General features: G+C 43.3%; 1 long non-coding RNA gene across 1 annotated transcript; it reads right to left on the bottom strand.

Moving 5' to 3' along the window:
* Positions 1-4,415: 4,415 nt before the first annotated feature.
* Positions 4,416-12,907, bottom strand: LOC307210830. Its single transcript, XR_013836162.1, has 3 exons — positions 12,788-12,907; positions 12,258-12,380; positions 4,416-4,489 (listed from the first exon to the last, which is right to left on the bottom strand). It is a non-coding gene; the product is annotated as an uncharacterized lncRNA (long non-coding RNA).
* Between the last annotated feature and the right edge of the window lie 259 nt (positions 12,908-13,166).

The raw sequence follows: 13,166 nt of genomic DNA, 5'->3' as shown, positions 1-13,166 counted from the left end.
GCTCAACCTGCTCAAAATCCCCCTCCCTAAGTTGATTTTGTACTCGGAGAGAATATGGGAACATGGGCTACATTTCCCTAGAACAGGTTACTTACATCACAGGGCCGTGCTGAAAAATTTCTCAGGAATATTATCTAAGATTCTATCGCATCATCTTGCTATCAGTCTATGCCAGAAGAAAATTCACATCTGTCAAGAGTGACTCATGAGCCTCGAAATTAGGCCATCTATGCAATTTAGAACAAGGTGCTGTTGTTACATGTCACTTTTCCAGTCTCCACAGTTGATCTGGGAAGGAAGTTAATTGCAGTGTCATAAATCTATTGAGGTGATAGAAGTAGCTGACATCAGGAGAGGAGCTGAAATCATGGCTTCATTTCTTTGAACACGGGGGATCACTATACTGGGGTTGCTTCAAACTTTATCTATTTTGTTAGTGTGTTGGGGGGGTGTCAATAATTAATAATCCAGGTTTACAATCTGTGGCAACGTCACTTTTAGGATTTGAAGTTGTTTTTACATTTGAAAGTGCTTTTTTAATTGTTGCCATTGTGTTTCTATGCAAAATTGTGTAATTGTTTTCATTGTGAAATTGCTTCAAGATGTTTTATGAGATGCAATTCATAAAAAGAAATAAATGTTGGCTTTCACTCTAGAGATGAACTCATTGACTTGAAACGTCTGTCCTCAGAGTAAAACTGATCTGGATCTAACCATTCATATATAATATGTCCAATGGATTTTCTTCCTCAGCGCATAAATTCTGAAAGCATAGGGACTCAAACCTGTTGCGTTTATACAAGATTGGGGGCTGTGAATGCAGCAACTCAGGAAGGTATGTGTTGTCTGTTGAATCTTTGACTACACCCACATCACTTTTATCAAGTACCAGCACCATTTAAACAAAAAACAAAAAAAGGATTGGATCCAATATTATTGTTTGTATATATTACTGAACTAAGCACTAAGTAAGTTATTGAGCACAGGTGTCTGTTTAACAGCCTTCTTGAGCTCCGAACACAGGCCTGCATCAGAGCTTCTCCAAGTTGCAGGAAAGAGGGGAAGGAACAACTCTCAAAGCTGGGTTGTTCTTAAAGGAACAATGCACAGGGAGTAGATACATCACATAAGGGACCTAACTTAGGGATCATTGACATTTCCGCTTCTTCCATGCCTAGAAAGAATGGGTCTGAGAGGTTCCCCCCCCCCCCCGCCCTACTCCTTTCCCAAGGAAAACCCACTCTCTTAAGCTAAACTGAAGAAAATGTCAATCTGGAAAAACCTCAAATTGCTGTTTGCTCCAACTGAGCACTAAAGAGCAGTTTTCCCTGGGGCAAAGCAGCAGGAAAAGAGGAAGTATGGATAAGCCCTTAGGGAGCTACTCAGAGTTATGAGTGGAGTGCACAGCCTCCTCCTGGTCTCTTAATGCCCTACTCCAGGGTACCCTTGGATGAAGTACACTCGTGCAGTTTTGAGAAAGGGATGAGAATATTGATCCACAAATGTCTAGGCAGGGCAAGATGGAGAACTGTGTGTGTATGCTATATCTGCTTCACTATTTCCTGTTTGTGCTTATTGACAGTACTGGTGGCCGGTGAATGAACACTTAGAAGTAGGCTGAGCGCAGATGGTGCTGGTAAAATGTTCCAAGAAACATTCTGCTCAAGTGTCCCTTTTTCCCAGGGACAGTCTCGGATTTACAGAAGCCGTCCTGGTCTCTGATTTGATCTTGGAATGTCCCGCTTTTCCTTAGGAGAAACGTTGGAGAGGATGGAGTTATGTGACCCCTGAGCCAAGGAGATAAGTAACTTTACAACCTTTAGAAGACATCTGAAGGCAGCCCTGTAAAGGGAAGCTTTGAAATGTTTGTTTTTTTATGTTTTTATATATATGTTAGAAGCCACTCAGAGTGGCTGGGGCAACCCAATCAGATGGGCAGGTACAAATAATAAAATATTATTATTATTATTATTATTATTATTATTATTATTATTATTATTATTAAATGGGACATCCCTAATTTTATCAGAGAAATGTTGCAGGGTATGTAAACAGTTCCTACAGCCACAGATTTAAATGGAAGGGTGAGTTTAGGACACTGCAAAGATCAACCTTTCCAAAGATCAATGGGAGAAAACTCCCTCCTTAATGCTATTTTTTGTGCTTTGATAACTGAAAAAATTACTGCTGCAGCGGGGGGGGGGGGGAGGTGGGGAAGAGTCTTAATTTTCTCACCCCTGTCCTAATTCCTAATTGTAGCCACTTTCCCTTTCCTGAAAGGGAGAGCACAGATAGCAGGATAAGTGCTCATCGTTTCATATGATTAATGTTAATGTTATTACTGTTCAAAATTAACAAGTTCTCCAGCAGCTCCTGGCATTGGCTTGAATCCTAACTTTCCTTCCCTGAATGGAATTCCCATGCACGGAATGGGTCTTTCATGCCTCTCCGTTCCTTCTGCAGCCCCCTACAAATCTGCTCCTGGGGTTTAGAGGGCCTTTAGGAATGTTTTGGAGGCTATAGATGGAGGGGAGAATTGGTCCAAATGGATGAGCAACTTACAAGCCAAGCCACTGCATTTATGTACTAATTATTGCAGGGTTTTTAAAAAGCAGATTTGCCAACTGCACAAAATCCCCATCAGACGACCCACACTTAAAAAAGGAAAGAGAAAAAGAAAGCATGCTTTGCTCTTTGCTTTTCAGTATGTGTTTCTCCATAGTTCTTATCTACTATACAGGAACAATTCATTTATGAATCTGTCTTAGTTCAGAAATTGAGGACATTATACACAAACTTGACATGAGCCAACAGTGTGACGCGGCAGCTAAAAAAGCCAATGCAATTCTGGGCTGCATCAATAGGAGTATAGCATCTAGATCAAGGGAAGTAATAGTGCCACTGTATTCTGCTCTGGTCAGACCTCACCTGGAGTACTGTGTCCAGTTCTGGGCACCACAGTTCAAGAAGGACACTGACAAACTGGAATGTGTCCAGAGGAGGGCAACCAAAATGGTCAAAGGCCTGGAAACGATGCCTTATGAGGAACGGCTAAAGGAGCTGGGCATGTTTAGCCTGGAGAAGAGGAGGTTAAGGGGTGATATGATAGCCATGTTCAAATATATAAAAGGATGTCACATAGAGGAGGGAGAAAGGTTATTTTCTGCTGCTCCAGAGAAGCGGATACGGAGCAATGGCTCCAAACTACAAGAAAGAAGATTCCACCTAAACATTAGGAAGAACTTCCTGACAGTAAGAGCTGTTCGACAGTGGAATTTGCTGCCAAGGAGTGTGGTGGAGTCTCCTTCTTTGGAGGTCTTTAAGCAGAGGCTTGACAACCATATGTCAGGAGTGCTCTGATGGTGTTTTCTGCTTGGCAGGGGGTTGGACTTGATGGCCCTTGTGGTCAGGAAAGAGAGAGGAACACTAAATCATCTGCATGCATCAAGATTGAGATCTTTCTGTTCGCTAAATACGGCACCAAATCATTAATATAAAAGTTTAAATGAGTGGGAGCCAGAAGGATTGCAATCTGTAAACCCTAACTCCCATCTACAGAAGCACTCTTTCCAAGGAATTTTCACTGGCTAAAGTTGCCCAGTTGTTGGAAAAGCTGACCTTGGCTCTCTGATGCCCTGAAATGTTTTCAGGAAGACGTCTCACAAAGTCTGTGCATCACACTCATCAGTATTCTTCATTCCAGCTGACTGCAGAGTTCAGCACTTTAAAATTGACTTTAAACAAGAGATCAAAATTTCATAACAAGTTCTTTTCCTGATCTGCACCCATTAAGTCAATTTTAAAACATTTAGCAAAACATTTTCCTCCAGGCAAATTAAAGTTGTCGAGCCTGGTAAAGATGGCTCATCTGTGTTGCTGCCTCTTCTACACTTATTTCAGATTTTATCTCTTCCTTTGGGTTCACCGTTTGTCTCCACATGGAAGGAGATGGGGCAAATATCTCCTGAGGGCCAGGAAGGGTCAAAAGATATCACACATCTTACAAAAAGAGATAGAAGATCTAGAAAATGTGTATCCACTAACACAGGTAGAGGGAATGCTTGGCCCTTCAGATGCTTCTGAACTATAACTCCTATCATCCCAAACAAGCATGGCCATTGGCTAGGGATGATGGGAGTTGTAGTTTACCAGCTTCTGGAAGACAAAAGATTTCCCACACCAGCTCTAACATGAATCAGATGAAAATGATTCCTTTAAAAAAAATAATCATGTGAACTCAGGGTCATTTTTGTTATTATAAAAAAATTAAAAGTTTCCTTTGTTTGGAGTGGCTCTCACCCCACTCGCACACTCCTTTTAAGTAACAAGAAGGGGATTTAGCAGGGGCTTGGGTGGTGGTTGTAGGCCTCAGCCCTCTACCTACCAGTCAGTGTAGCCCACCTGAAGAAATGGCACAACAACCAAAGATCTTGACTCAGAAAGATCTTGCTCCTTCCACAAAGATGCCTTGCGATGTGAAGTGGGATAGCTGTGAGATTAAAGAAGACAACTTGTTGGTGCCCATCTAGCTACCCCTGAATCACAGAAAATGTTTCTAGCATTCCTCCAAATAATGTCGATTTCCTAATGTTACAATTATGTTTGCAACACGGTCATTAAAAGCAGCGAGCCTTGGATTAACTTTTATTAAGTTTACTCAGGTGCATTTGCATCTACAATTTTAAACAGCCGCCATCTGCTGCCCCCACATTATCTCTGTCTGAATTACGGTGTGCTTTTGCTTTTTGTGCTTTTTGTGTAGTTTATTCCTCCGCTGCTGCCCCTACAGTGGAGGAATAAACTACTGGGAAGAGGCACTTGGCTCTGTCCCCATCCTGACCAGAAAGCCCTGGCTGTACCCAGAAGCAGATGGCTACAAAGAGCAATCCAAACTTTTACCAGGGAGTAGCAAACCAACGGATCAACGAGCGTATCCAAAGCTCTGTAAGCTTGTGCCAGCCGGGGGGGGGAGGAGGGATGGCAGGGGGTGTTGTAGCTTCTCTTTTGCTGTGGCAGCTCAGCTCAGGCCCCTCGGGGGAATTGGGTAGCTAAGGACCCAGCAGGTCCATGGCTGGCTCTGTTTCTCCGTCCCCCACACCTGTAATGTCCTGTTTCCAGAGCGTGTATTGACTGCTGCCTGTGGAAGGTGTCCATGTTCTGCACTTCTCATGGGCACAGCAGAGACCTCTGCAGTGACAGTCTCCACATCACCAGCAGAGGCTGACCAAGGTCAGAGGAGGAGCATCTTTACCATATCCTAACCCCCTCCAACCTACACAGCATCTTAAAAAGCAGAGACATCTCCTTGCCAACAAAGGTCCGTATGGTTTTCCCAGTAGTGATGTATGGAAGTGAGAGCTGGACCATAAAGAAGGCTGATTGCCAAAGAATTGATGCTTTGAATTCTGGTGCTGGAGGAGACTCTTGAGAGTCCCGTGGACTGCAAGAAGATCGAACCTACCCATTCTGAAGGAAATCAGCCCTGAGTGCTCACTGGAAGGACAGATCCTGAAGCTGAGGCTCCAATACTTTGGTCACCTCATAAGAAGAGAAGACTCCCTGGAAAAGACCCTGATGTTGGGAAAGATGGAGGGCACAAGAAGGGGACGACAGAGGACAAGATGGTTGGACAGTGTTCTCGAAGCTACCAGCGTGAGTTTGACCAAACTGCAGGAGGCAGTGGAAGACAGGAGTGCCTGGCGTGCTCTGGTCCATGGGGTCACGAAGAGTTAGACATGACTAAATGACTAAACAACAAACCCCCTCCAGCATGCAAAGTTCAGGGTGTTGGGTTTGCTCTCTTTGCTATGTACATTCCATACAGAGCACATAACTTCTTCCAGAGAATTCTGGGAGGTGTAGTTTGCCCCTGAGATTCACAGTTCCTAGCACCCTTAACAAGCTGCACCACACCGGCTTTTAGTGACAAACCAAAGTCCCCTTCATCAGAGGCGGAGCTAGCTGCTGCAGCACCTGGAGCGGTGTGCACCCAGGGGGTGGGGCTAGCCGCCTGCTGTAGTGGGGCTAGCTGCCCATGGGAGTGGGGCGAGCGTTCCAGGGGGGCTGGGTGCGTGTCCCGGGGGGTGCGCCAGCCGCTGTGTGCCTCCCAGGGGGTGCGTCACCCACCGTGAGCCTCCTGGGGGGTGCGCTGCCCACAGTGAGCATCAGGCAGCAGCGTGATGATGTCACCCCCCCCCAGGGATGGCCCCTGGGGCGGACAACACCCACCGCACCCACCTTTCTCTGCCTTTGCCCTTCATGGCTTATATAGGAGTTAAGAAGTTTCCATGAGTAGAAAGGGAAGCGGGGGCCACACTGTTTGCCCTGCCCCCAATGTTAGTTGCCTTCCTGGCCCTCTGATGGCCATGTCTGAGGAAGGGAAACTTCATATGTGGGATTCTATGTGCATAGACTTCCAAGTTATTTGGAACCCTGCACAACCAGAGTTCCAGATTGCACGGAAGGCTACGCATCTGTCTGTAGGTTTCCCTTCTTCAGCTATCCAAACTCAAAGCATCACTGTGAGAGGGTGGCGAAGGACAGGGTGTTGGGGGCTCGGCCCATGGTGTGGATCTGCTTCCCCTTCTACTTATCAAGCCTGTACAGAAACTGGGCTTGGAATGTACATTGCAGGACCATTTAACTCCAGCTCATGAAAGCTTTTATTAAAATATAAATGTGTTTGATCTTTAAAGTGACAGGGAACTCCATGTGTTTTTGCTGGCTGTAACTCATTCCCTTGCACTGATGCTGCTGCCATTGAAATGGATGTTCTGCCCAACTACTTGTATGTAAGACTAAAGTTGTTACGCTCTGCAACAGAATCTTCTGCATCGGGGAAAACTCATCAGGGTGGGGGAGACTCATTCAGCCCCTGGGAGATCTCCCAACATTTGGCAAAACATTTTCCGCAAACTTGTAGCAACTTCACTGCATTCCGTTCAGTTTAGTCACTTTTAGGACCACTGCTCTTAGTAGGGCAATGTGTTGATTTACCAATGGCTGATATTATGTGCTTTGAGTTCCCACATTATTTTTCCATTTGTAGCACAGAGAGTTAAAGATGTGCTGCTTTTTTATTTGGCTGGATGGATGCCCTGCTTTGTAATATGTTGCACTGCAGTGGTTTGTTCAATGTGTAAGCTGCTGTGGAAAAACTGGATACTTCCCCTCTATAAATAAACAAACCCTCTGATTTATTTGGATCTTTACACATCTTGTTTACATATTCTTTTTAATGTCTGAAACAACTGGTGGGTTTTGCAACATTCACTAAGCATGAATGAATCAAGAATGAATTGCACATTGGTAGGATTCCCAGCAGCACATTAAGCGATAGGAAGAACACACCCTAGCCTTGTTGAATGAATCAACGACCAATGTGTTGAGAGACAGGTGGATTTACTGCATAATAAATATTTGTACTAAATGGTGATATTTCAGCCAACTTTTCACTTGTCCTGAACTTTGGCTATAGAATTCACTGAATTTATGGTGGCCAGATGAAAAGAAAAAAAAAGAACATAACTAGATCTTCAATAAGAATGGCAGATAATGGCAGATAATGCCATGGGGGAAGAAGCAACAGACTTCAGAGGTTTGCCTTTTGAATTTCTACCAGAGAAATCAGAGACATGCAATGAAATTTCCCACATAATAAAATCAGCTCAGTTTGGCAACTCCCAAGGTCAATTGGGGGGCCATGCAAAAGCAGGAGACTGGGATGAACTTCACTGCCTCTTAATATATTGATTGCCATTTTGCTCACTGTAGATCAGGGAGAGCCAACCATGGGGCCTGCCATATGCTGTTGACTGTACCCCATCTCCCTTTTCTGATCGTTAGTCATGCTGGCTGGGAATGGCAGAAGCTAAAGCTGAACATCTGGAAGATATTCTGCTCCGCTCTAATCTTGTCAAAGATTAATATAGTCCAAACTATATTAGCAGTGGTTTAATATAGTCCAGAGACGCAGGTGGCGCTGTGGGTTAAAGCCTCAGTGCCTAGGACTTGCCGATCAAAAGGTCAGCGGTTCGAATCCCTGCGGCGGGGTGCGCTCCTGCTGCTCGGTCCCAGCGCCTGCCAACCTAGCAGCTCGAAAGCACCTCCGGGTGCAAGTAGATAAATAGGGACCGCTTACCAGCAGGAAGGTAAACGGCGTTTCCGTGTGCGGCTCTGGCTCGCCAGAGCAGCGATGTCACGCTGGCCACGTGACCCAGAAGTGTCTCCGGACAGCACTGGCCCCTGGCCTCTTAAGTGAGATGGGCGCACAACCCCAGAGTCTGTCAAGACTGGCCCGTACGGGCAGGGGTACCTTTACCTTTTTTAATATAGTCCAAACTAAAACATCAGCCTTAGTCTGTGATTCACAAACTGCAAGGTGAGGCTCTGGTATTCAAAATGGCTTCAGCTGAAATTCTCAAGCTGTGGCACTTAGTGCAAGCTCTGGTTATTTCCATATGGTATGAAGCAGACCTTGGAAATTGAAGTGTACATCTCATTGGTCTCAATGCAGCCAGTCTAGCTTATTTGCAAGCTTGAATGGTGTGTGGGTTGTCTCATTAACCACTCTGCTATACCCAACATGAATTTCCTCTGTGGCTGATCCACACCGAAGCCATTTTCAGGAACCAAATGTATTGACTGAAGCTCTCAGGGTTGTTGAGACCAGTCCAATGTCCAGTTGTTGTGACACTGGAATGGAAGTAATCAAGGTATCTTAAGGGCAGGAATAAGCACTATATTTAAGGAGCCAGAACTGCGTAATTGCTGGCTGTTCTATTTGCAGAGATTGGGAAATCTTTCATACTGTGCTTTCTCCTTCTCAGAAAGCCAGGGTGCAATTTGAATCAAGCATCTGAAGACTCTGTTTGAATGTTTGCTAACTCCTCCCACACACCACCTGAAGAGTTTTATCAGACAATGATGATGTGAATGACACCAACAGTTTCCTCCTCCCCCTACAAACACACCATTTGCATTTTTAATTCCTTGTCTGATTAAGAGTTCTGGGGAACTCCAAAGCTTGCACACTATTTTGTAACATTTTGATTCTCCCGATAATACCATTGCCCAAATGTGCATTTTATACTAGTTCTGGGTATGCCCTGCTGCCTTCAAATGAAGCCCTATTTGAAACCAGGGGAACTTATTTCGATGTAAACATGGTTAGGATCTGCATGTAAAAGATTTTGGGAGGCAGAGATTCCCAAGGCTCCTTCTCATATATTGTGATATGATTTCTACTACTATTGTTTCTGTGAAGAAATTGCCTTGAACTGGAGTTGCAAAGGATCCAAATTTTATTGCAAGTTTAACTCATCACCTCTTGACTGAGCCCAAATTTTGAAGGTTTTCCAGAAAATAATGAACTTCAGCCTCTTAACCCTGGGCCCCACCACTGGAACAGAGGAAGCTGTGTTATCCTGAGTCAGGCCATTGCTCTATCTAAGGTGAAAGGTAAAGGACCCCTGGACAGTTAAGTTCAGTCAAAGGCAACTATGAGGTATGGTGATCATCTCACTTTCAGGCCGAAGGAGCCAGCATTTGTTTGTTAGATAGCTTGCTGTATCTAACTCAGTATTGTGTACACTGACTAGTTGTGCCTATCTGGGTTTTCAGGCAGGAGTCACTCTCAGCCCTACCTGAAGATGCTCTACCATTCAGGTACCACTGTTCCCCATAGCTTTCATATGCAACATGGTCCTGCGAACTGACCAGAGCTTATCCCTTTTCTTTGAGCTCAGGGCACAGATCCAGCACGTGTGCTTATGCCTTAAAAGACTTGCAGTATTTGCTGATGCCTGTGTGTTAATTGTCCTGATCAGCACATTTTTTGCCTTTTATGTCTTTCAACAAAGATAAAACCTAATTGATCTGACTCCATAAAATATTAGGTCACACTAATTAAATAATCCCTCTTAATTGCTCCCTTTAATGTTGAGCCCAAAAAGAAGTAGGAGTTGAAAGAGAAGCAGGAGAGAAGCTTTGTTAGATGTCTGGTATGAAGCCATATAAATTATATACAATGTATCACCCTATGAAATACAACCATCTACATATAATATGGATTCTTTGACCTGAATCTTTACAATTTGTGGGAAATTGTATAACTGAACTGTGAAACAATTTTTGGGCTGAACCATTTGGACATGAAGAGACATATCCCCAAATTTCTTCTCAACTTGGCCAGTTATGTCTTTTCAGAAAGTCCCACATTCATGGTGTCGGGTTTTTCTTTTTTTTAAGACTGGTAGTAGTTCTAAACTGGCACTAACAATATTCTCAGTAGTATTTGTGTGACAGCTGGCAAAAAACTGCTTTCAGAAAGTTACTTTCTTGCCAATTGAATTTTATTAATTATAATAAGTATACCTCACTTGCCTGTCTTAAAAGGACCCCCACCCCCACCCCAGCAGTTAATGTACCCTGATAGGTTCCTTTTTCTATCAGTGAGCCCTGATTGGCTTGCCTGGCTGTGATATGAAGGCTGCAGGAAGCACTGGGAGGCTAAACTGATGCTCTGCCAAGGGCACTATGGGAAATTAAAATAGTGACTCAATACAGCTGCCAAGCACAACCAAGAATGCTGGACCAGGGAGGAAATTAAGGATCACCAAAGACAAACATCAGTAGTGGGCCCTGCCAGTGGATTAGGTTCTGGAAGCTGCCCAAGGTTTCCAGATGTTGAGTCAACCCTGATTAAGCACCATCAATATATATTTTTTAAAGGTGTGGGGGGGGAACACATCTCAGCAGAAATGTGAATAAAGACTATCCACTAAACAGATTATCCCTTAGGTACTATACCAAGTAGCCAGGCAGCGGCAGGCCTACAGAGATGGAGTCAGTTGGCCTTCTTATAGGAGGCCCCACAGCTCTGCCTTCATGACCAAGAAATCCCTGTCCTATGTGTCCTCCTTCTGTACCACAGAATACTAAGAAATATAGTCCCAGTGCACATGCAATTTCCCTCTCAAAGGAATGGCCGCCTGGCAGGAAATGATTGACCAACTGTGGACTATTTAGACAGTTACAGTGGAAGAACCAGAAATGTTGCACACTCAGAGATATCACAATAGCAACATGTCTGTGTGTGGCAATGTTGTAACTAGGGAGGTGTGAATCTGTCAGCTTCAATAGGAGTATAGCATCTAGATCAAGGGAAGTAATAGTGCCACTGTATTCTGCTCTGGTCAGACCTCACCTGGAGTACTGTGTCCAGTTCTGGGCACCACAGTTCAAGAAGGACACTGACAAACTGGAACGTGTCCAGAGGAGGGCAACCAAAATGGTCAAAGGCCTGGAAACGATGCCTTATGAGGAACGGCTAAGGCATGTTTAGCTGGGCATGTTTAGCCTGGAGAAGAGGAGGTTAATGGGTGATATGATAGCCATGTTCAAATATATAAAAGGATGTCACATAGAGGAGGGAGAAAGATTGTTTTCTGCTGCTCCAGAGAAGCGGACACGGAGCAATGGATCCAAACTACAAGAAAGAAGATTCCACCTAAACATTAGGAAGAACTTCCTGACAGTAAGAGCTGTTCGACAGTGGAATTTGCTGCCAAGGAGTGTGGTGGAGTCTCCTTCTTTGGAGGTCTTTAAGCAGAGGCTTGACAACCATATGTCAGGAGTGCTCTGATGGTGTTTCCTGCTTGGCAGGGGGTTGGACTCGATGGCCCTTGTGGTCTCTTCCAACTCTATGATTCTATGATTCTAGGTTCTCTCAGTTTCTCATTTTTCCAGTAGTAATTTCAGCTCTTCACAGTTCCACATTAATCTGTGATTTTTTTAAAAAAAGTTCTCATGAAAATTAATCCATTTTTAAAATGGACTTTCTCCTAATGTTTTTTTCACAGAGCAAGTTCCCCTAATAGAATGCATTTTTGTAACTTGTTTTTACTAATATATATAGTTTTATGCATACTTTGCTCCAGCATATGAATTTCCATACACATTACTTGGCCGCAAAATTAAGAAAACTGTGGATTTCAATGGATGGCTATGTTTTGCTTCACATATTGTTTTGGGAAGCACAACTTTTGATAGGTTTGTGTTTAAGTGAGAACTGAATCAAATTTCTCCCCATCCTTAGTTGTAACACATGTTTTTGTACAAAAATCTGATGCTGTTCCACACATTATCTGCTGCAATTTATAACTTGTGCAATTTATAAGTTGTACTATAGGAGTATGCTGTAACGTGCCTTTATCTGAACTCTACAGCTCTTGCCATTACGATATAAAATGTCTCACCATTGTTTTGTTTCTGTTCCTCGCCTAGTGCTCTCCAGAATTCCTTCCTTTTATACAACTATGTGTGGAATATTCAGATTTCTATTCTGAGTCACAGTTTCAGTCCGGCCCATTTCAGAACAGCTGTGTGGGTAAACAGAGTACATGTATTTAAGCTCAAATAAAGTTAATAAAAGACTAGTATTAGGTATTTTTGGAAGTCTAGGTAAAAGTTTAAAGTATTCCCCTTCTCTCAGATGTGCCTTCGTTCTAAGCCACAGAGATTGGTTTTCATTTGGACTTTGGATATTCATGTTATGCTGTTAGCGAGTAAAAGCACAGCACATCTGCATTCAGTTGGCTGGCAGCATTGAGGTGGGGATGGGAGTAGATTTTGAGGGGGAAACTGAAATGGCATATTTATTTCTTTAACATTTTTAGCATTCTGCATCAGTGATATCACAACAACATTTTCAACATCATGCGGCAATAGTACCACATTAATATATTAATAATCAGAATAACCAGAGCTTTTTCTAGCCGGAACTCACCAGAACTTAGTTCTGGCACCACTCAGGTGGGCATCATTGCATTGTACAAGAACAAGGGAGGTGTTCATGGTGAGTTCCGGCACCTCTTTTGCTAGAAAAACAGCAAAAAATAGAATAGCTACTAAATAAAATGAGAGAAAAATAAAAAGAATACAATTATCATTAACAAACCAATACAGCAATAACAGAAAATATATTTACAAAACCTAGGTAGTATTTACTCCCAAAACTACATTAAATTTAATCGGATATGTAATCTCAAAGCACTCCCAGCAACACACGTGGATTTATATTTTCCTGTAATTTATATATAATAAAAGTATAAGTAAATTTTCAACAAAATGATCATAATCCTGTCTTCTCTACCACTCTCTGAAAT

This window comes from Podarcis cretensis (genome assembly GCF_951804945.1).
Source record: "Podarcis cretensis genome assembly, chromosome: 2".
In the NCBI taxonomy this organism is placed as follows: domain Eukaryota; kingdom Metazoa; phylum Chordata; class Lepidosauria; order Squamata; family Lacertidae; genus Podarcis; species Podarcis cretensis.
The sequence above is the reverse complement of the archived record's forward strand: the minus strand, read 5'-3'. Positions and strand labels throughout refer to the sequence as shown.